The sequence below is a fragment of the Aythya ferina genome, assembly GCF_964211825.1.
Source record: "Aythya ferina genome assembly, chromosome: 2".
Classification (NCBI taxonomy): domain Eukaryota; kingdom Metazoa; phylum Chordata; class Aves; order Anseriformes; family Anatidae; genus Aythya; species Aythya ferina.
Window position 1 is genome coordinate 36,958,089 of NC_140297.1, and position 21,118 is coordinate 36,979,206.

Genomic DNA, 21,118 nt, shown 5'->3' on the forward strand with positions numbered 1-21,118 from the left:
CAGTTTTGGGCCCCTCGCTACAAGAAGGACATCGAGGTGCTTGAGCGGGTGCAGAGAAGGGCGACGAAGCTGGTGAGGGGCCTGGAGAACAAGTCCTACGAGGAGCGGCTGAGGGAGCTGGGCTTGTTCAGCCTGGAGAAGAGGAGGCTCAGGGGTGACCTTATTGCTCTTTACAGATACCTTAAAGGAGGCTGTAGAGAGGTGGGGGTTGGCCTGTTCTCCCACGTGCCTGGTGACAGGACGAGGGGGAATGGGCTTAAGTTGAGCCAGGGGAGTTTTAGGCTAGATGTTAGGAAGAACTTCTTTACAGAAAGGGTTGTGAGGCATTGGAACAGGCTGCCCAGGGAAGTGGTGGAGTCACCATCCCTGGAAGTCTTCAAAAGACGCTTAGATGTAGAGCTTAGGGATATGGTTTAGTGGAGGGCTGTTAGCGTTAGGTTGGAGGTTGGACTCGATGACCTTGAGGTCTCTTCCAACCTAGAAAATTCTGTGATTCTGTGATTCTGTATGGACTAGGATTTACTTATATAATGATATATTGCGAATCTCATGCAGTTAACATCCAGCTGAAGATGTAAAATTAGAAGTTCTTTTACATATGAGAAATAGTCTTGTATCCACAAGACATGGATATTTTCATTGCCTATGTGGCAGGGCAGTAAGAACTCTCAAACAAAACTTTTTTGGAGGCAGATGTTCATGGTGAATTAACTAGTTGACATTTGTGAATGTACTCCTCCTGTATAACTGATGATTTTGGTGTTCTGCGTGCTGGCTAGCTAGCTGGGAACTAGAGATGGATTGTATTTGGGAATCAAGGGAGGAATTCGCTGTCATATATTAATATTGAGGAAAAAAAAAAGTTTTTTGTTTTTTGTTTTTAATATGTATCTGTGTGTGTATCCTCGTCACTCTAGGACATTTCTAGCATAGTTATTATCTGTTGGGTTCATGTATCGGCACTGACTGATGATATACTGGGTTGGATTTCGCAGTGGTAGCAATTGCTCCAGTAACTGACCTGGCATGTAAACCTATTCATCCTCTGTAAGAAATTAATTCCATTAATAATGACATTTTTAAAGAAAGGTATACTGCCTCAGGGAAATCTCATCCCATCTCTCCTTTGGAGAATGGACAGTATGTTTTAGATTTGATGGCATTGCAATTTGCTAGGGGACTGGATGCTACACAGAGAAAGGTTTCCAATTTGTTTGGTTGACTCCTGCATTTGGACACTGGTTGTTTGTTAATGCTGTAACAGGCACAAGAAATTGAATTTTGACTGTTAAATGACTGTAGCATAATAAAAAAATTTTGATCATTGACAGTCATGCTATGTTCTCCAGGAAATTTTTGAACAAAGAAAAACAAAAGCAAAGGTATTCAAAATTTCAATATTTTCTTAGTTTTATTTACAGTTTTTGCAGTTGAGGACTAATGGTCTTTTACGTACTGCATTGCTCTCAAAGACTTCAGAGGGAAGTTTTAGTAGCTTGTATTTCATAACTGATTATGTGGTGTGTTTTGTTTTTTGTTTTTTGTTTTTTTTTCTGGGAGTAGGATGTTGTTTTTCTGGCTAGGCAGTTTGGGGTAAGTACTGAAAAAACACTTCTAAAACAACAATGTGCTAGCTGTTATGAAAGAGCCCCTTCCCTCTCTCTTTCACCACCTCCTTTTTGCTGACATAGGGTTTTATGCAGCTACACAGTAGGTGACTCTAGAAAATTGTTCCAGATTAGAAGTAACTGAGTTTTAAGGTGAATTTTCAGCCAGATTTGATACCCAGTCTTCCTCATGTGAGTGGAAATGCAGCACAAAGGACAGGGTGAGACTTTCATCTGATAACAACTCAAAAATAATAATAATGATAATAATAACGGTTTACAGTGACTAGAAAGCTCCATCCCTATTTCTGGGTACCTGTGCTCAAAAATACCACTTTTGGACCTGATGTAGCTTCCACTGTTGATTATAGTGGAAATACAGCTCTGGATCTCATTAGTGGTTGGATTAGGTCTTTTCATCTGTACTTCAGCTGAATGAAATTAAAATGTTTAAAGTATTAGTTACCTCGGAGGTGATTTGTGGGGCAAATGGCAGTGCCTCAGGTCCTTATCCTACAAGCACTTATCTAGATTTTTGAACAGTCAAGCAGTGGCAGCCTGCAAGCCTGCATTCATGTAAAAATAGCTGGCTTCAGCTAAGCCATTGCATTGCTGGCAACTGTCTCTGCCTTCCTCCCACTGAGGGAAAGCAGCAGAAGGAGAAATAGCAGCTGTTTCTAACACACTTTCCTTGCCAAGAGGAGTAGGAGCCATCACAGCTACAAGAGGAGCAGGGCTAAGTAGGCAAGGTGGTGTGCTCACACGCCACATCAGCTAGGGCCTCAGCACTGATAAGTTAAGAATCCCAAGGCTCTTCTTCACTGTTACCTGTAGTTTTCCATCATCTCATGCAAATCAATGTGAGAAAATGCTACTTTAGGTGAATGATTAGCAGCTGAAAGAAAGTTACAGAAGTCTTTACAGTTCCTACCATGTTTGCTTTGGCTTTATATGTTCCTAGGAGAAGCTCAGGAGAGGTTTGGAGAGCAGGCAGAGATGCAGAGACTGTCATTCCCCTTTCTTCCTCACAGTAACCTCAGATTGAATACATCATTGAAATACTGAGTGTTTGTCAGTAATAGTTCAAAGAGACAAAGGAAGCTAAAGGGAATCTAATTCTCGTTCTCATACAAATCTTAATGTCTTCTAACATACAGAAATAAAACCGAGAAAGTGGTAGTTCAGAGGTATTAGTATCAGATTTTTGCTTGTGGTTGTCATGTGTTGTACATTTCAAACAAAGGGTGTGCTTTGCCCCTAGATCAAAGCCTTTGCCTGCAACTACTCCAATAAAACTCATACTACTAGAATTAAATGTATATTCATGATGTGTATTCAATGAATATTCGGTCTGACATATTTCTGCAGAGTAACTTATTTGTTGCATGTGTGAAAACATAATTGAATTCTTTGTAAGCTGTACTTTCTCTGGCTACTTGAACAGGTAAAAGGTAATTTTTCAGTAATTGAACTGGTTTATTTGAAAGTGCTGCCTGGAGTATTTTGAATATTTCATAAATGATGGGGGGTAAGCCTTACACGCAGGACAGAAACTTGCATTATTTCTCAAAAGGAACAAGAGAATTTAGCACTCTGAGGTTAAGCATCAGTGCTTCTGTTACAGATTAGGCTTTTTACAAGTGAAATTTTGTTTTATACTGAAACCAATTCCAGAGTGTGAAACTGCAGCTGAAGGCATTCATCTCCTTAGCAGATTTGTTACACCGTGCTGGGAATCAGTCCCTTCCGTCGTGTCCCATGTTGACAGCAGAAATTACTAAATGTCTCAGTCATTGCGGAGCTGCGGCTCCCCTTTGGGTAGGTCGGGGGAAGGTTGTCACCAAGGCACGGGCTGGCAGGGGAAGCACGCATTTGAATGAAATGTCTTGGTGCTGCCTGGGGTATCTGTCTGTTCCCATAATTACAATTTCTTGGAGGTTGTAATTAGTGGAGTCATGCCCATTCCAAAAGGGAGGTGTGATATGAGGGCTGGATTAAGCTGTTGTTGTTCCTGCTTTTTTACCCAACATCTTTTGTAATAGGCCAAATAAAATGTTTGCTTTAAGATACCTAATGCTGATGTCTCATCCAAAAGTTATTTCTGTCTAATTTTGAAGAGGTACTAAATTCATAGATACAGACTCCACATTTTAGTCTGAATTGTTTAAAAGATCTTTAATCTAAAAGGAGCCACAAAGACTTTGGGGAATAAAGTGTTGCAGGAGAAGAGCATGCTGCAAATATTTCCTTAGCAGTGCAGGCGATTGTCCTTTTAACACGGTCCAACTTTAAAAGGGATTTTGGATAGGGAAACAGATTTTTGTGTAATGTACATTTGAGCACTGTTTGTTGTCTGGTTAGGGCTGTGACTTTGGCTTGGGCGGGCTGTGATCCCCTGCTTCGTGCTCCATTTGTGGAACGCCATACTTGGGGAAAACCAACGCATAGTGGAAGGTTTAGGGCAGATAAGGACCTGGTGCTATGGAGGTAGAAGTATGACTCGCTGCGAGCAATTAATCCTTGTGTAGGAGAGAAAAAATTGCCATAGTCACTCAGCAAAATACGTCATTTCTGAAGCGTTTATCACTACCATATATCATGTTATCATGAAACTGCTGCCATTACTGCGTCAGCCGTCTTTATATCTCTGGCAAGGAGAAAAAAAAATTATTTCTCTCTAATCCTACAGCAGCAAGTGAAATTTGGGAAAATATATTCAAAGAATTGAAATGATGAAAGTAAATGCAGCTGGAGTTTAGGGACCGTTCTAGGCAGGTAAAAGCAGTTGTTGAAAATAAACCATCCTGGCTTTCTCTCTCTCTTTTTTTTCTTTTTTTTTTTTTCTCCAGTCTGCTGTTACAGAATAGCATTTCATCAGTTTGGGTTGTCTTGTAGCTTCTCAAATATTTATGGTAGCATGGGGAGAAAGATGAGAATGGAACACCGGAGTACAAGAAAAACTTTGGCAGCAGTTGAGCTGCAAGTATTTGCAAAAGGGTTGGTCTTAACCTGTCTGAGAGAGGACAAACTACTGGTAAACGCAGTAAAAAATAAGAAAGGTTTTGTCAGTGCCAGGTCTCCACTCACTTGCATCCTGGCAGAGCTCCCGTCGAATTCTCTCCAAGGAGGATCTGGCTCAGTCAGTTCAAGCATACCAGTTGCACATGAAATATGAGCATGCTTGGAGCTGGGTCTGGAGTGCCTGTTCTGCTTTCTGGTTGTGAATGCATGCCAGGAGCAGCAAGAGGCCTGCAACAATGACAGCCTAGGAAGAATCATGTAGCATTTTGAGCTCAACCAAGAAAGAGGTGCATGCGGAGAGTTGGCTTAGCAGCAGGACAGTGCAGACCACTGCGTATTGCTGCTTGGCACGGTGACCTCCCAGTCAGTTGTGCTAGAGCTCCTTACTTTACGTGCATTTATGTGCAAATGACAAAGCCCATTGTTAATACCATGGCTACAACTAAGGAACTGGAAAGATAAGCATATTACAAAGTCTGGAAGGTTGTAGATTTCCTCGGCAGAAAATCCCACACAAATAATAGATAAGAAAGCTATTGCTATTAAGGCAAAGGTGACAGAAAAGGAAGAATAACTTTGCTAGAAGTAGAAGTTGGTATTACTGTCCTCATTAGTCATGCTGCTCACACACAGTTTCCCACAGAATGAATTGCAGGACTTCCAGGAAAGACTGTTTTCTAACATCCTTTAATTGTAGATGTAATCTGGTTATGAAACTAAATTTTGTTAGGGGCACTACAATTTTCCTTACATCAAAACGGCGCAGGAGATAGCCAATTTTAAGAGAATCTGGTTTGGTTCAGTTTTTATAAGTATTTGCACTTTTACATTTTTATTCACACCACGTCCCTTTTTGAAGGCCTTTCAGCCTCATCCTACTTCTCCATCTTTTGTCTCTTCCCCGAATTTTCTCCAGGTGCTGCTGTTAGCCAGTGATAAAGAAATCTTTTAAGTCTTTCATTTATTCATTATTCTTTCCATTCTGCAGCTCCTCTAAACCTCTAATGATCCCATTACAGGTTACTAGCTAGTATTTAACTCTCTGCTGAGATGTCTACCCAGATGTTGAGCATTTCCTTTCAGGTGAGGGCTGCAGGGTACAGCAATGTTCTGGCAGCAGATCAGGGGGTTAAGGGGATAGTGAGCAGAAACATCTGTTCATGCAGGCTCTGGGCTAGAACCGCACTGATAATTTGAGCTGGTGTGTTTTACATTGCTTAGTGAGAGCAAATTAAAATGCTCACTTCTACGGGGACATTAACACCCCACCACCACCACCACCTTCTTTTATTAGGGGTTAAGGTCTCACTCCTGTATGCACATCCACACAGTTCACAAGGGATTCTCCATGGCAGTACTGATTTTGTGCAGAAGATATTCAGGCACCACGCTGATAAGCAGCACCATAAAGCCTGCACATGAAAATGGCCTTCATCTGCAGATTCCAGTAAGACATGCAGTGATAAAAGGCATGTGGCATTTTTGCATCTACAAGCAACAAGCTTACATGTCAAAATGTCTTTGGGAGTAATTAATTCCTTTCATCAATCACTCTGGCTTGTCCTGAACAGCAGTATTCTGTACACACAATACCCCCTGTACGTACTGAACTGTGGCATGCGCTGACACAAGTACTTAGCTACATACCCCACTGTCTTCTTTAAATAACTGTTAGCATTTAGTATTGATTTAACCAAGAACACTCCTTGGTATTATACTACAGTGAGGAGTAGTTTATAAAAATACAGTAGATCTGGCGGTAAGCAGATTTATATTTGGAATGACAAACACCATCTTCCGGAAAATTTAGCTGCTCAATGATTTTCTTTTGCCTTTTAATGTTGGCATTCTTTTTGTATTTTCCAGTGTGTCTCATTGTGCCTCTTTACAGCTTCTTTTTTTTCTTTAAAGCATCATAAATATGAAATAGGTAATATATAAGGGATAAAAATAAAAGCTACCAAAGTACAATCATGGAAAATATCTTTTTCTAATCCTTCCCTCTGGCTATCTATATTTGTGCACAGGATAACAAACATTTCTTTGTGGCACACCTAACTAGACTAATACCTAATGTTTTGCTTGATTAGGAAAGGTTTTTTGAGAAGAATAATTTGGGCTCGTTTTAACAGTAATGAAAATTGGTGGAATCAAGAGAACAAGAGATTCCATTGCAAAGTGTTTGCTTACGTTGCTTCTCTGAGCTGGTAATGTCTCTCTAGGTTGCTGTGATTTGTTACATTAATACCAGCAGCTGAGGATTCATGACTTTTGCCTTAAGCATAATCAGTGATACAATTATGCCTGAAGAGAGCTTGTAAGTTTTAGACAATGCTAATTTACACAGATGGCATGATGTGACAGATACGATCTGATCCAATTGCTAGTGACATTAATGGGAAGACCCTCATCATTTCACTGGGTCTTGGAGCAGTTCAGGGCACTACAAAGTATATGTAGCAAAGGTGAATATGAAGTTTGTTACAGCTGAAGGATTTCCTTATGCAGTATTTTGTAAGGGTAGCCTAGTGGAAACCATGCAAAAACTTCATGCCTGAATCTACAACTCCAGGTGTAGATTCTATCTACAACTGCAGATAGATTTTCTCAAATGAGAATGTCAGATTAGTACCAGAAATGATTAGACGCATCAGAAGTGTTTTATAGTCGTGCTAAAGCAAATGCTATTTGGCTCTGTATTTCTTCAAGTGCAGTACTGTATCTGCAGCTAGGCTCTGCTGAATACATAAATTAATCTTTTCCTCTTGGGTATTTTCCTATTATGAACTAATTAGTAATTTTCATAAAGCTGGATGTTTGTTGCATAAAAACATGCCTTATTTGATATATTACAAATAAAATGTTTATATGAGGTGTTTTTTTTGTCTTGACTTTTATACTCTTTAAATAGTTTGATGGTATTAAGTTAGTATAAACAAGCTTACATAGAGACTGGGTTGGAGCTTTCAGTACAAACAATGCATTTGTCTAGTCACTGGAAAATAAAATTCAATTTTTAAAGTAAAAATCCATACTTGATTATCTCACATGAATCTTGGAACAGGGTGTAGGAATTGGCAATAAATTCTTATAGGTGCCTGTAAACTGCAGACATTTGATCTTGGAAAACAGGAGTTTAACTTCTTAGCAGTAAGAAAGATACTTATTTCTGTTAGTGGAGGATTTGGAATTTGTGTCGAAAGGGATATGTTTAAATAGTGAATGATATTTATTATTATTATATATATATAATAAGTATTTTAGTTATATTGTTGTTTGTTTAGGTCATTTATTTTTTTGACTAATTCGAAGGAAAACAATAAATTTGTCCTCTGTGTTCATGCTGGACATGAAAAGAGATGACAGGCCTAAAATGCAGTGATGAACATTGCAGGTTAGATAGTAAGGGAGAAAAAATGAAAGGACATTGAAATGCTGTCATGGAGTGCCTGAGGGGATAACAAAATCACCCTCGTCTGATGGCATAGAAACACATTAGAAAATATCTTTGAGAAATGGCATAGGTATCACTGATACCTGAGGTAGGAGGAAAGCCTGCTAAGGTAACTTTTAGTCTTACTTCTCTGTGGGTTTCTGTGCATGAAAAAAAAAGAAAATGTTATTTAGGTTCTGATTCATCCTATCGAGATGAACACTTCTTACAAACCTAGCTAAGGAACATAGTGATTTGGTTCTTCCCTGTGTCACTCAGAGGAGGGTATATTCCACCTTGCCTTCTGAATTCCCACTTCATTAGCAAGGAATTAAGTGTAACTGCTATTGTGATGTCCAGCAAAATGCTTAACACTAGCCAAGATATGCTAAGCTCTTCCTCTTCCATACCCTGTATGGTCTGCAGATCTTCAGCCAAGGAATGTCTTGCCTGCCTTTTGGCTTTCTGTCCCCACATGCTGCTTGGCACTTGTCCCATCACATCCAGATATTAGCCTTTCTGAGCATACAAAGTGTATGTCCAGGCCATCAAGTCCTCTATGTTGGCCCATAGAGGAGTGTCGTCCTCTATGCCTGGGGTGCAGGAGGTCTCACCACTAAGCCCTGTGCATACTTGAGTGAAGACAGTTGCAGAGGCCAAGCTGATACCCTATCTTTCATCTGGGCTGACACCGTAGGAAGACAGCCTAGCAGCACACACCCTTGCCCCAGAGCTGGGAATACTGGGAACCCAGTGGGGGGATCTGCCTGGTTAGCCTTGGGCTGAGCCAGCAGCTATCAGGTAGCTGCAGCGTCAGCCACAGGGCTGGTGGAGCTTACGGGAGCCACCATGCAATGGAAAGCAGCAGATTTGGCAGGCGTGGGCAGGATGGCAACTAGTAAATGGGCACAGCAAAGGACCCGCTATTCAAAGTCTTCTCAGCTGAGGCTTGATGACAAAGGTCGGGGACCCAAGCTTTTTATAGCTGTTAATATTTGGAAAAGAAGACACTGTGGTGTGAAAAGTACAAATTGTAACAATGGGCTCTTTTTTGTAATGTATTCTCAGCCCTGTAGAACAGTGAGACTATGCACAGTCGTCAGCATGGGTTATAAAGAATGAATACAGCCAGTTAGACTTGATTGCCTTTTTGATAGATTTACAAAAGTACTGAATGAAAAGAATGCAGCAGATGCAGAATAATTGGATTTTTAGCAAAGTAGTACAATGTCTCTTGAAAGCATACTCTTGACATTAATTCAAATTGGTTGGTGCATGAATGTGGTCACATGGACTGAAAATAGGTAGAAGAGTTTCAAGCAGAGTCTAGATAGGCAGCAACTTGATACACTGGGGAGAGGTAGCTGATGAAGTACTTCAGGGACTGCAGTTTCATTTAAGATTTTTATTGATTGGGAAAATGAGTAAACAAGACATTACCAAAAACTCAGCATGGTTTGAGCTGTGATGTTGCTCAGTGTACAAACCTAATCCCTAGAAACATAATGAGTGTCCATGGCAGAAACATCAAGAGAATTTAAGAAGATGATTTGGCACGTTTTGTGCATATGAGAAGGGGTCAAGCCCCTGTCAAGCCCCTCTCTTCTGTCAAGAGTTGAGAGGGTTGTGTGCCTTTAAGCCACGTGTGCCACTGTTCAGCAGGTGCTAGAGGCGAGGAAGAACATTATCATAACCTCAGGAGGAATTCTGTATCTACTAAATGTCAAGAGAAATAGTAGTTGTTACACTTCAAGAGCCTTGAATTTCTGCTGGTTCATCCATCTATCTAAGACAATACCTATTGATGTGGTAACATATTGTCCCCAGCAAGCTACTAGCTGGGAACAGTGCTTCAGCTTCTCAAAACGATTCTACCCAGTGTCTGTAGGCAGGGAGATGCAGAAAGCAAGCCCTGCTTCCCTCACTCTGCTCATGTGCTGGACCAGGTGCCATTTGGCTGGTGGAGCAAGTCAGCTTTTTGTACATCCATCAGGCTTTTTGGGGATCTTAGCAGTGGGACAGATCCCCAGGTCAGCTCCCAGTGCTGCCTGCACTGCTCACTGCAGTCTGAGGAGCAGGCTTCTCCAAAGGGCAAGATGGGCTGGGAACTGAGTTTGGCCATTTGGCAGAGTCTATCAGGAGTTAAACAGTCCCAGGGGATGAAAATACTTCTTTCACAGGACTGCTGTACAGTGACTTTTTGTTTTTTTGGAGGGGGGAGGCAGCGAGGGAGAAGACTCCTCAAGATATCTCTGCTAAACTCTACACCACATAGACTTGAAGGGAACAGTTTTGGAGGAATTGATTGATGATTTATGAATGAAATTGTCCCAATTAAACACTAGGTGGCATATTTACTTAAGAGTTTCCAGATACCGTAGTACAGCATCTTCCACAGCTGACACCCATTTGTGCTGGTGTGATGGGAGGAATACCTTGGTGCAGTTTCCTGGGAACATGACTGCCACATGCCTTTTTTAAACAGGCATTCAGCATGTTTTTTAAAAATGAGACACAAAGACATAATTGCTTACTTCTGCCTCAAAGTTATTCTTTAGCTGCAAAAGTCACTTGTATATCAATGCTTAGATTATTAAATGTAGTGTGATAAGGTGTAGATGTACATGGCAATGGTCCTATAGAAGGCTCTAGTCTAAGAGAAATTGTATGAATAGTGATGGGTTAAAATGTAAACATGTTTGGGCATGACTTACTTATTTTACTTGTCTGAAAGGATGAATGTAGGAATAATTAATGTTTTTAAAAATCATATGAAGGAAACCTAGTATTTCTCCTCATGTAAAGGCAGAGAACAGCTTTTTATCTCAGAGCTGGTATTTTAAGGTAATAATGTCCTGTGGTTAGGGCAAAATAGTCAAAGGCAGAACATATGCCTTTCTTCTGTGTCTGTGTGGCACCTGTTAAGTCAGCCAGGCTGCAGTTTTCCATATGCTGCTGCTTCTCCATCTGTGGGAGAATAAACACAGCGAGCTCTCAGAAATGCCTTTTCACACAGTTCATCCTTGAGAAACCCCAGTACCACAGCCATTGCTGGGGCAGAACACTTAGCCTCTGAAAAACATCATATTTGCTAGGTCTATTCTAAAAATTCTTTGTTCTTCCTCTCAATATTTTAAGAATACAGCAATAACCTTTGGAGTAGCTGCAGATGCCCTGGAGTAAAGATGAACTTCTTCAGGAGTGCAGGAGTTAGCTGCAGTGCTTTTTGCACAGGTTGTTGCAGCTTTCCCTGGAAGGAAGGGCATTGTAGGTCTCCAGCTTGCATCCATCACCAGCTGGGTGTCTGAGACCAACGCTGTCTTCCATCAGTCTGCCCTGCTGTAACTCATGCATTGACCTCTGATTCAGCACAGCTATTTATAGATATTCAATCCTAGCTCTTACAAACAAGATGGGATGTATACGAAGGGAGCTAAATATGTAGGTCTGAACTGGGGTGTGTTCATTTTGCCAGTGCTGAGAAGTTTGGAAAATAGATCTTGCTACGAGAGCAGGATTAGGGGGACAAATCCTTTCCCGTCAGTCTGCCTGATATTGGCTGTGCCCCAGACAGGCCAGTCCTCTTCACAGGGAAAGAAAAGTCCCATTCCCCATCCCTTTTCTGTCCTCTCCTCACCCACACAAAGCAGGCTGTAGCTATGGCATTATTTGATGCCAAGAAATGCGGTGGGGCAAAAGCTGAATGTCCTGTAGCTTGCCTTAGGACATGGAAAATTGTGCCCAGAGCATCTGTGCTCTGGCATTAAGAGAATCTGTTCAGGTTTGTTTTGCAGAAATGAATTTATACATATATTCATTTTCAGTAGAGTCTTTTGACACCCATATTCTGTAAGATTTCTATGTCTGTTATTTTCCCAGCTTGCAGGAAAATACTAGTAGTCCAGCACATCATTTGGACTGTGGAGTGACATCTGCCCCCCTGCACACAATGGCTAGGTCCCTAACCACAGCTGGGCTGTATTTACAAGGCTGTGTTTTAAAATACAAGTAGAGAGAGGCCTGGGCAACTCCAACTGCCTCAAATAAATTAGTGTTATTAATTTATATTTTTTTAGGAAGTAGGGGAAAATAATTTCCTTTAATTCCCCTCTTCCCCTCCCTTTGATTTGATTAATTCAATCAGTGCAGTTTCCTAAATCCATCTGGGCTATAATGCATTGTCGAATATGTCAGGCCAAGTGAATTTACAGGCAAAGCTCAAGGCACTTCCAGAAGGGATGAAAATGAGGTATACTGCCAGAGATTGGAATAAAGAGAGTGTATCTTCAAGGACATTGTTCACATTACTTGGTTTCTTGTAGACCTCAAAGTACTGGGAAGTTAAGGGAAAAGGCTGGATAGTGGTTTCTTTGTGGGCTGGCAGAATCCAGACTGAATAAAGTCAAGTCATAATTTGATATAACTTGCTTCTTATGGGACGTTGCGTGCAATGTGGGATTTGTATAACTTCCATATGAGGCTTTGTGTAGGGAATTTTTGCAAGTGTGGTTTTTGAATAAGCTCTCAATTCAGTGGCTTGTTCATTCTCCACATGTGAGCTGTGTATAAGCTCTGTACCATCCAACTATAGACACTAAATTTCATAAGAAAAAACAAAAGCTTCTGTACTTCCCCTTGTCCTATTCCTCACCAATTTTTATGTTGCAAAGTGGAAAGGGAAGAGGAAGCAGGGAAAGGAAGGAAAGGAAGGAAGGAAGGAAAAGGAAGGAAGAAAGGAAGGGAGGGAGGGAGGAACTAGAAATGTGGACAAGTACTATGTGATACATTTGCCTTCGGGTTGTGGAGGGACAGGCTACTGAACCGGCACAGCACGGGCAGCTTGTACAGCAGTTTTTGGGCTGTTTGTTCATCACACCAGATCAATAAAGTACAGTTCACAGTGCATGGGCTACTGCTCTGACCAGGTTACCTGGAGATCTGGGTACACGCATATCACTAGATAACAGTAAAGGGGAGATTAAAGCACCACACAGTGGAGCACTGCTGGAGTTGAGACATCTACCTGCTCGGTATCTTTTAAGTAGAATTTTTTGATGGGAATAAATCAGTCCAGTTAGTTCAATTTAGTATCTAGAGTTTCTGCAACACAAGAAGAATCCCTGGAGCAAAATTTGGGAATGGAGTACTTATCAGACAGTGCCAGAACTATCCATGGAGTAATAAGTGTTTGTAACTTCTCAAATTCAGAACCACCCTCCTTGGTGCAAACAAATGAGGGTAGTGAATTTGATTCTTCTGCAAATTATGTTTAAGGTAGAAGAATGCAAATAAAGGGACAGTGACTGAAATGTTAATGCTTTCTTGTTATATTGCCTTTTTCAAATTCTTGAATAAAGATAAGAATCATGACATTAATAAGAAAGAGGAGGCTAAGTATTTCAGCCATTGGCAGCCTTTCTGATTGCATGTAGATTGGGTTAACAGTTGTGGAGGTTTGCATGTAATAACAACACCTATTTTTATCTTGCCAGGTGTTGCTAAGAATAATTTAGTATTTTGAGTAGTTGTGTTTTTATAGATATGTACAAGAATCGAGGACAAGTAACAGAATATTTAATAGTCCAATAATCAGATTTTAATAAACAAGACTATTCAATATTTGATAGCACTTCCAATCCAACATAATATAAACAGAGCTAATTGAGAGAATAGTATATTCTTATAAGCTTTGGATATTTTTTCTTTCTGTATAAATTCAGCAGCTAAATTTGTGCATAGAAAACAAGTCACAATATTCCCAACCTCATACTACTTCAAAATATATGAGTGCTCAACACTAAGTTCTGCATTTTAGGGAGGAAAAACAAAATAAAACAAAACAACAACAACAACAGATACAACAAAATTCAGTACCACTATAATAGAGTATTTATTGCAACAGGGGAATGTATTTTTCACAAGACTTTCAGTATCAAAATTATACTACAAATGGGGGTTGTCCCTGCAAAGCAGAGATTGGCAAGTAGTAAACAGTTCTATAATAATCCGTGTGGGACTGTGGAACATTTTGGATTAGCTATGTACCACAGGTAATACTAGTTTATCTTTTTATTATTGTTGTTGCTTGGCTTACAGTTCAGTGTATTTTAAGATGCTGTCTGTGGCCTTTTGTGGTATAATTACATTTTTTGCTTGATCTGTAATTTAGTAGCTGGAACAACAAGACAAAAGGTTATTTCGAATCAGAGCTGACAGCCAGGAGGCTGAAGTGCTGACATTAGTCTGCCTCATGACAGGTCTATACCTCACAATTCGTCTGTGCGTGTGTCTGTGATATATTTAAAAAGCAAGAAACCTGGCAGAAAGGATTCTCAGCCCACACAGAGGTGCAGGCAAATGGCACAATAATGAGCCTCAAACTGCCTGTTTTATTTTCAGTATGATGCCTTTTTTTCTTGGCTCTGCACCTAATGAAAATAGTTGTCACACACAGCATCTGAGTATTTTTTTTATTATTATTATTATTTTTACTGCTGGAAGGCATGTCATTGCTCTCTGTCCTTCTCAGTTTTCATGCCATTAGTAGTGCATACTCTGTTGCACTTCAGTCTGTGTTGATAAGCTGATGGTCTGTATCACCATTTTTACATAGAGCAGTTGGTTCTGCAGTGGTCTCATTGCCTGTTGTACTGAGAACCTGAGAGCTGCTGCTGTGTTCTGCATTTACTGACCAAAAACACTGGATATTCCTATCTGCCATTCACCGTCGTAGGGTTAGATGCCGTGCCCAGTTGAATTAACCTTCATATTCCAGAGGTTGGTGAAATCCTTTCTCTGGGCTTCCACCAGATCCTCATCTTAGCTTCCACTGCACATGCAATGTTTTGCACAAGTGGCTTCACTTGGGGGTACAATCTTGCTTTTATTCACAGATGGAAAGGCTGGAAAGTACATATGTGCAAAGATGCACAAACAGGGAATGTAGGACATGAATGCCTCTCTCTCTCTCCATAGAATAATGTGTGCCTGCCACACCTGTAATTATGGTTGTTTTGTACAGATGTTATCATGATGGTCTATTTACAATAATAATACTAAGACTCAGTATATTTTGTATACCTAACTGCCCTCAAAAGTCAGTTTTTTTAAAGGAGAGGGTCTGGCCGAGGTGATGTTAAGGACTGGCTATGGCTGAGTTTAAGGCCCATTTGTGCTAGTGGTGCTGTCAGGTCAGGGTGGTACTCAAGCATGCATCCGTGTGCAGGAAGATGAGACTAGGCCAGATTTGACATTGTGGTCACAGCCAGTGTGGTATTACAGACAGAGCCTGGGATAAATCCCAAACAGACAAGTAAGACCTCCAATGTGTTTTCTTTTAATCAGCATCTTTTTATTGGTCTCAGTGGCAAATGCAGAAAAGACAGCTACTCTGAAGAAACTACAGAACCATGAGTGACAGAAACAGCAGAAACAGCATTAAAAAATTTTTAAAATGTTTACTCTTTTAGTCATAAGCCCTTTTCCTTGAAGATTCTTCTGATCTACAATATCAAAGACAAAACACTTTGCCTTAACAGCACTTTTACAAATGATGTCTTGATAGCTGAGTGTATCGGTTCTAAAAATTGCAGAATTTTTAATACATTTATATAGCTAGTATTCGATACAGAAATGATAGTGCTAGAAATATCATCAGTCTCCAAAGTCTGAATTTTCAAATACCATAACTTTAATGAATCTACTCAGATGGGTAGATAAGCATATGGCTTGGATCTAAGCATAGTAACATGGGCCTAGGATGAGCTATGAAGTGAATTGACAGTCAGCAGTGAGGTAGAGGCAAAGGCTAGGTTTGAGCATAGCAGGTTTGGGCTCTTAGTTCACCCCTCAGTTCCATATGTGCCACTGCCTCTCTCTGCAACTCTGAGTTGGACTTCACAGTGTGTATTTAGGAGAGACTTCCTAAGCAGGGTGCCCTTTTCTCAATTAAACACTTTGCAGCTCTCTCACCTATGACTTTTTTAACCCCTCATGGGTGTTTTTCCAGTAATGGTGTTTCAAGCTTTACCTTCCTTAGCTTTGGGTCCTTCTGTTCAAACTAATTTTTTGCTTTTTACAGGACTCTACTTTTTCTCTCAAAATCAAGCTTGAGAACCTGTGGTGACGGAATAAAGGAGTCCAGGGAACTTGTTTTGGCAAAGTAGACCATCCAAGCTAGAAGCTGATAAGAGAGGTATTAAAATAGAGCCTCTAAAAAAAAAAAAAAAATGTTAGCACGGTTAAATCCCACAGCTTCTGAAGCAGGCACTTCAAGCAAGGAAGCACTGCTGAATTTGACCCTGCAGTTCTGTAAAAAAGTGTATGCCCCATCCCAGTAATCACTTTTTTTCTCTATTTTAAATCTGTGTCACTAACTTTTTAAAAATCCAGGTGCTGTGGTGTCACTTCAGGAGAGGTTCAAGGGGAGCTCAGCTAAGCTTAGCTCAAGAGGAGCAGCAATAAAATTTGACACTGTTTTCCAGTACTGCAGTTTCCTCCAGCAACACCGCAGCCTCTTCCTCTTCCACCAGACAGGAGGGGTGTAGGAGGCAGTGGTTTGTAACTAGCCTGCCTCCACTCCTAAGCTGGTGAGCAACAGGAATGTGCAAACAACAGGTCTTTAGAAAGCCCTGTGCATTGGCTGCTCCGAACAGTCACCACCAGTTTGCCTCAGGGTAAGAGACAATGAGTTACTGCTTTCCCTGAAGGGAAAAGTAGCACTGTGCCCTTGGAAGCTGCTATTGCCACCCTTCAGCAGAGGGATACTGCAGCAGCAGGCCATTGTTGATAGAAGAAGAAATTAAAGCCTCTTGGGAAGAGGCAACACTAAGCTCTGTTGTATGATCTCATCCTTTGCTCGTCCATGGGATGACCAAAACTGATCAAGATCATTGCCATGTTGTTCTATCTATTCTAATCCTGGGGAAGGAAGAAGCTGTAGCACCATGTTATTTATAGCTCTTCCAATTGGATATTTGTAAATCTTTCCTACCACTTGTATACCACCCTGAAGGGCAGAAGGTCAGTTGCAGTCCCAGTTCTGCACCCAGGGTGAAATAAGAAACAATTTTTGCAAGAATGAAAATGTATATTTACCCAGATTCTCTTGCAAAAAGTAGCATATGACAGGAAATTTAGGTTCCTAATACTACTACTGAGAAACGCAGCATTAATAATTTCCTTTGACAAGTGACATCACTTCCAGAGAAGCAATAAGGGAAGAAGTAAACATCAAAAACATGAAACAAAGATCTACCCATTGGCCACGCTTAGTTCTGTTGACTTCTCTTTTTGCTTAAACAAGACAGATATGTTTCTAAATAAACAAGTAAAGTTGTGAATTATGAGGATTTACAAATGATGAACAAATAAATTATTTTTATCTGCTGAAGTCAAAGCAAAGAGTGAAAAGAAGTCTTCCAATGTCACAGCAAAATGCCCATACCTTACCCCCTATAGGTTAAATATACATAATATGTAATAAAGGCCTGGGTCCAGCTAATATGTAACACTGAGCTGCAGTATTCATTTTCAGGAACAGAAATTTAGATTTGGAAACATTATTTTAAGGTCATGTTAAATATAAATATAAATATATATATATATATATATATTCTTATTACAATATACTTTAAGGAATTCCACCTCCTTAATATTTTTCTTTTTTTGTAGAAAAACAACAATTTTTTTCAAGCGTATGTTCAGGTACACAACTATGCAAGGAAAAATATTAAGCTATCATCCTGAAAACCACCCTACACCACCTTTATTTTTCCTCATTATTTCCCCTCTTGCCTTCCCAGGACAAGAAAAAGTCTTTCTTTTGGCTTGTTCCCACTTTATGCTTCAGAAACCCCAACACAGATACCCTGGTTTCTACCTATGGAGCATCGGCACAACAAAGAAAAACAGTCACCTTCTGCCACAGCACAGAAGATGCAAGAAGGACCAGCAGCAAAGGGGTTAAAGGGAGTCCTATAGCAAAGATTTGCAATGCCTTCAAATTCTAAGCACTAAAATCCATGAATCCCTAAGAGAATAAATCTTTGTAAGACCAGATACTTCTGGTTGACACAAAGCACTTGGGGCCAGTTACATGGGTTAGTTGTGTTGTTTGTTTTTTTTCTGTGAAGAGTGGAAATGGTGATGCCTGGCTCCTTATTGATTTCTACTCTATCTTTCTGCACTCCTTACTTCAATAAGCCCAGCAATCCCTCCAGATCTCTGGCACATCCCTCCCTCACCCCATTCCTCCTGCCCTCTTCTCCCTTTGACACCTCCTTTTCACTACCTGCCGAGGAGGCAGCAGCATTGCAGCTCCTCAACTCCACTGCCAGGCCAGCCAGAAGAGCTCAGGAGCTCAGACTGCAGGCTGCATTTCTTGCCTCCATCCAGCTACCAAATTTCATGGAACTCAGATATCTGTTCCTCCACCAGCTTTGCCTGGAGACTGGTCAGGGGAATAAGCATGACAAATTGGCACATGCTGCAATTCTGTGAATTCAGGCTAATTTTAAGCCAACATTGCCTTTTTTAAACTAATATATTTTTTAAGTTCCATGGGTGCAGTTTCTGACATCCATGTTTTTTTTTAACCTCAGTCTAAGTGTAGATGTCCACCTCTTTGCAAACATGCCCTCTCTGCAACATGCCTGGTTGCTGTGGTTCTGCTGTTTTCCACCACTGCCATGTAGATGGCTTCTGGGGGTTTTACAAAAAGGTACACTGGTACATTGCAACATGCAAGCTTATTATATCCAACAGATTCGATTCAAGTAGTTTGTTGTTTTTTTTTAAATAAAATCCCAAATTTTGCCTTCCCCTGAATGCCATAGCTATAGCTGACAGCAATTTCCACTGCTTCCTGGCTGCTAGGAGAAGATGTGGCTGCGGGTGAGTTGAGCATCTCACTGACAGCATCTAAGACCTACATGTTTGAAACTGGGAGATGGGTGGCTACTGCTCCGGCAGAAAGTGGCTGGTGTTTTAGTAGGGGATGGAGGAAAAACAAGTTTTATATTCTGTAAGTATTCTTCATGCTTGAGAAACATGCAGCTACCAGCATTCTCCTCCATTTTCAGAGGGACTGAAGTAAGGAGAGCAATTGCTGCTGTCTTGAACACCTGAGAATAGCAGTTTTGGAAGCGTCAAAGTGCCCTTATCTGTAGCTAGATAGGATAAAATGGAGGGGATCTCTTACCTTGTCCTCCTCTAGCAGAGATGCCTGAGAAACTGCCCATTTTTACCATCATCACTGAAAATAAGAGCTCCGGGCAGTTAACAAGGGGCATCACCCTTCCACCATCTAGTTAGGGCCCTGGCTAGGACCTCCAGGGTGGGTCCTGTGTCTTTACTTGAGTAGACACTGTACCATTCAGGAAATATGCTTTGAACCCTTTTGCACCGTCTAGTTTCCATGACTTTGCTTGGGATTATGTGTGCTCAGCAATACTAAAATATTATCTTGCAAAAATATATATTGAGTGGTCTCTTCTCATTTGGTTTGGCTTAACTCTCCAAGTAGGCAAGTTCTCAAGCATGTTCTCCGATTTTCTGACTGCTTTGGTTCCAAGAGAAATTGAATTTCCTTCACTTCTTTAATGAGACTCTTCCCAGTGAATTTCTGTCTTAGTTGTACTGAGGGATAAATGCCTGATTTTCTCCCTTTGGAAAAGGCCAAAAAAAAAAAACCACAAGCTTGCAGCTCTGCTCATCCTCAGCCATTTGGCTGGGAGGTTTCCATATCATATGTCACTCAGGCTTTTCTTCTCCAACTGCAGAAAACTGCACAGATGAAGTTGAAGGAAAGTACAAGGCTTTTTGACAGCATTTAAAAGATTCCAGCTAATTGAGTTCACTGGGAATTTTTCTACGCAGCATTTTTTCTGATGAAAACTGCCAGCTCCTTGTGGAGGAGAGTTAGTTCCAACAAATTACTCACTTCAACAGAGACAGCCTGAAGGAGCCAGAGGTAGAAGAGGCCAAACTCCAGCTGGGCCTAAAGGGGTGGTGTTTGTAACCCGTGACATTATAGGGCTCAAAAAGTCTGTGTGGGAAGTCTCACCATTGCCCTGTTGTCAGCAAATAATTATGAAAATCCAGTTGTCTCATGCTCTTCCCATGACTGACCCATAAGCAGCATCATAACCTGCTTCTTGTGCTTTGATTTGTAAACTTTGGTCCAGCCCGGGTGATCCATTGTGGGGTTCCCCGGTTCACACCCGAGGAATGGGATTCATATAGCTTCAGGAGTCAAAATACAAACAGACAACATTCAAGACACTCTGAAGTGCAAAATTACGCATTAGGAAATTTGGGAATGCCAAACAGAGGATTGTCAGCACGACCCTAGCTGTACATTTACACCATGGAACAGTTTTTAGTTACATGATCCCATTTCTTTTCTGTGGGGCTCTAGCTTCCCTCAGTGTACCAGAGAAACTTTACTCAGCTGAAGAAGCATGGTTACACAATTGAATGTGATGTTATCCATTGATTACATTCAAGTGGTTTAAAAACAAAAAAGTATTTCTGACTTTTGCCTTTCCCCAAATGCCACAGTTATAGCTAACTATTCTGCTATTTCAATGTCTTGATGATGATTGTTAAGTGATGTCTATGGGTGAGTGGGTGGCTGTGGTTGAGTATCTTTTCCTTGCTATTTATGGAAGTGAAAGGCATATGACGAAAAGGAAAAAAAAAAAAAAAAAAAAAAAAAAAAGGCCACTGCAGTGATGAAACTGGTTGAAATTTGCACAATGGGCTGGATTACATCCCTGCCCAGACCTCGTTTGGTTTGGTGTTGGCAAGTAGCTCAAACATGTTCAGAGACTAATGAGGCTACTTCTGCTACTGAGGGCACAAATTAGATTCTGGACAAGCATTGAGTAAATGCAGGTGAAACTAATGGGATCTGTTCTCTGAGTATAGAAAATAATACGGCGTATTAAATGTTATTAAAAAATGCAAGCTGCCACTCCAATTAGGTACCAAAAAGGAGAAAAGATTAATATAATGAGTCAGCTTCTTGTCAATGAAATGGTAATAATGCCAGCCT

At 40.7% G+C, this 21,118-nt stretch overlaps 1 protein-coding gene and 1 long non-coding RNA gene across 2 annotated transcripts in view; both read left to right on the forward strand.

Moving 5' to 3' along the window:
• Positions 1 to 21,118, forward strand: part of CHN2 (chimerin 2) — a 163,898-nt gene that overhangs the window by 96,679 nt on the left and 46,101 nt on the right. The window lies entirely within an intron of this gene.
• LOC311432680 lies at positions 16,153 to 17,970 on the forward strand. The gene is made up of 2 exons (XR_014690240.1): positions 16,153 to 16,255; positions 17,865 to 17,970. It is a non-coding gene; the product is annotated as an uncharacterized lncRNA (long non-coding RNA).